Raw genomic sequence first — 2,853 nt, forward strand, 5'->3', positions numbered from 1 at the left:
TTAGTAACAAATGTAAATGTGTACTAATCAACAATGAAATTGGACATAGTAGGGGTTATTAAGGTCTTATTGTGCTTTAGTGTACATAATGTAAATACACTTTAATAAGTAGTATCACATTTTGAAGTGTTTTCTTAACCACAATTGCAAAGTGAGATTTTGTACTACGGTAACAGATGCAACATAAAACATACAGTGCATTCGTAAAGGATTCAGACCCCTTGACTTTTTAGTTAGTCTTATTCTACAATTGATTCAATTGTTTATCTGCATCAATCTACACACAATACCCCATAACGACAAAGCAAAACATGTTTTTAGAAATTTTGTGCATTTATTTAAAAAATTAAATACTTATCACATTTACATACGTTTTCAGACCCTTTACGCAGTACTTTGTTGAAGCTTCTTTGGCAGCGATTACAGTGCCGAGTCTTGGGTATGACTCTACAAGCTTGGCACACCTGTATTTGGGGAGTTTTTCCCCATTCTTCTCTGCAGATAGCTTGAGATTATGTCATATTGAATGGGGATTGTTGCTTCACAGCTATTTTCAGGTCTCCAGAGATGTTCAATCGGGTTCAAGTCCAGTGGCTGTGCCACTCAAGGACGTTCAGAGACTTGTACCGTAGACACTCCTGGGTTGTCTTGGTTGTGTGCTTAGGGTTGTTGTCCTGTTGGAAGGTGAACCTTTGCACCAATCTGAGGTCCTGAGCGCTCTGGAGCATATTTTCATCAAGGATTGCTCTGTTAATCTTTCCCTCAATGGTCTCCCAGTTCCTGCTGCTGTAAAACGTCCCCACAGCATGATACTGCCATCACCATGCTTCACCGTAGGGATGGTGCCAGGTTTGTTCCAGACGTGACGCTTGGCATTCAGGCCAAAGAGTTCAATCTTGGTTTCATCAGACCAGAGAATCTTGTTTCTCATGGTCTGAGAGTCCTTTAGGCGCCTTTTGGCAGAGTCCAAGCGGGCTGCCGTGTGCCTTTTACTGAGGAGTGTCTTCCATCTGGCCACTCTACCATAAATCCCTGATTGGTGGAGTGCTACAGAGATGGTTGTCATTCTGGAAGGTTCTCACATCTCCACAGAGGAACTCTGGAGCTCTGTCAGAGTGACCATCAGGTTCTCGGTCACTCCCTGACCAAGGCCCTTCTCCCCCGATTGCTCAGTTTGGCCAGGCGGCCTGCTCTTTACCACAGGTGGACTCCAATGAAGTTGTAGAAACATCTCATGGATGATCATTGGAAACAGGATGCTCCTCAGCTCAATCTCAAGTCTCATTGCAAAGGGTCTATAAATAAGGTATTTTTTAGGGGGGAACATTTGCAAATATTTCGTAGCCTGTTTTCGCTTTGATTATGGGGTATTGTGTGTAGATTGAGGATTTTTAAACATTTTAAGGCTGTAACGTAACAATGTGGAAAAAGTCAAGGGGTCTGAATACTTTCCGAATGCACTGTATTAGCTACAGTAATGCAAAATATGCTAATTTCAGAATAGTCTAATGAATAAGAACAAGTGTTAACAATATTCCAAATTGTTTCAAGAAATCAAAACTTAGCTCTAATACTTACATAATACTAATACTTACTCTAAGTCACAAGTACATTATTTCAATACATAGTCACACAAGGTGTTTATCATATTCAGAATATATTAAACATCTTAGGTTGGGTTTCTGCCTTTAGTAAATGAGCAAGGTCTTACCTGGGTTGAACAGGTAATACAGTATGAAGTCACTTCTACAGATACAGCAGGAAAATTACTCCTCGCTAGATTCTCGTTGCAGGTTATTGTCTTGCTGGAAAATCCAGTTAAGGCCATGTTTTTAGCCTCCTGTCCATGTCACTGTTGACCATAACAAGGGCCCCAGGACCAGTGGAAGCAAATAGCTCCCTAACATCAACACCACCACCATATGTTTCAGTAGTTTTTGGGTTATTTTCTGCTTATACATTCTCATTTCAATGCCAAACCGGCCACTGGTGTGCATGGCCAAAGAGCTCTACTTTCTTGTCGACTGACCAAAGCACCGGTTCCAGTCCAAGTGCCAATGCCATTTAGCAAACTCCAGGTTTTTACATTTGTTGGATGACATGAAAATAGAGCTATTTGGCCACGCATACCAGTGGTGGGTTTGGCATCAAAATGAGAATGCATGAGCAGCAAATAACCTCATACCTACTGTTGTATGAAATATACTTATTCATGTCACTGAAGGAGAGGGGGGGGACTGTATAACGTTTACATTCTGTCCGGATATACACTGCTCAAAAAAATAAAGGAAACACTTAAACAACACAATGTAACTCCAAGTCAACCACACTTCTGTGAAATCAAACTGTCCACTTAGGAAGCAACACTGATTGACAATACATTTCACATGCTGTTGTGCAAATGGAATAGACAGGTGGAAATTATAGGCAATTAGCAAGACACCCCCAATAAAGGAGTGGTTTTGCAGGTGGTGACCACAGACCACTTCTCAGTTCCTATGCTTCCTGGCTGATGTTTTGGTCACTTTTGAATGCTGGCGGTGCTTTCACTCTAGTGGTAGCATGAGACATCAATGTGAGCTGTGGCAAGAAGGTTAGCTGTGTCTGTCAGCGTAGTGTCCAGAGCATGGAAGCGCTACCAGGAGACAGGCCAGTACGTCAGGAGACGTGGAGGAGGCTGTAGGAGGGCAACAAACCCAGCAGCAGGACCGCTACCTCTGCCTTTGTGCAAGGAGGAGCAGGAGGAGCACTGCCAGAGCCCTGCAAAATTACCTCCAGCAGGCCACAAATGTGCATGTGTCTGCTCAAACGGTCAGAAACAGACTCCATGAGGGTGGTATGAGGGCCCGACGT

This window comes from Oncorhynchus keta, chromosome 35 (genome assembly GCF_023373465.1).
Source record: "Oncorhynchus keta strain PuntledgeMale-10-30-2019 chromosome 35, Oket_V2, whole genome shotgun sequence".
Classification (NCBI taxonomy): domain Eukaryota; kingdom Metazoa; phylum Chordata; class Actinopteri; order Salmoniformes; family Salmonidae; genus Oncorhynchus; species Oncorhynchus keta.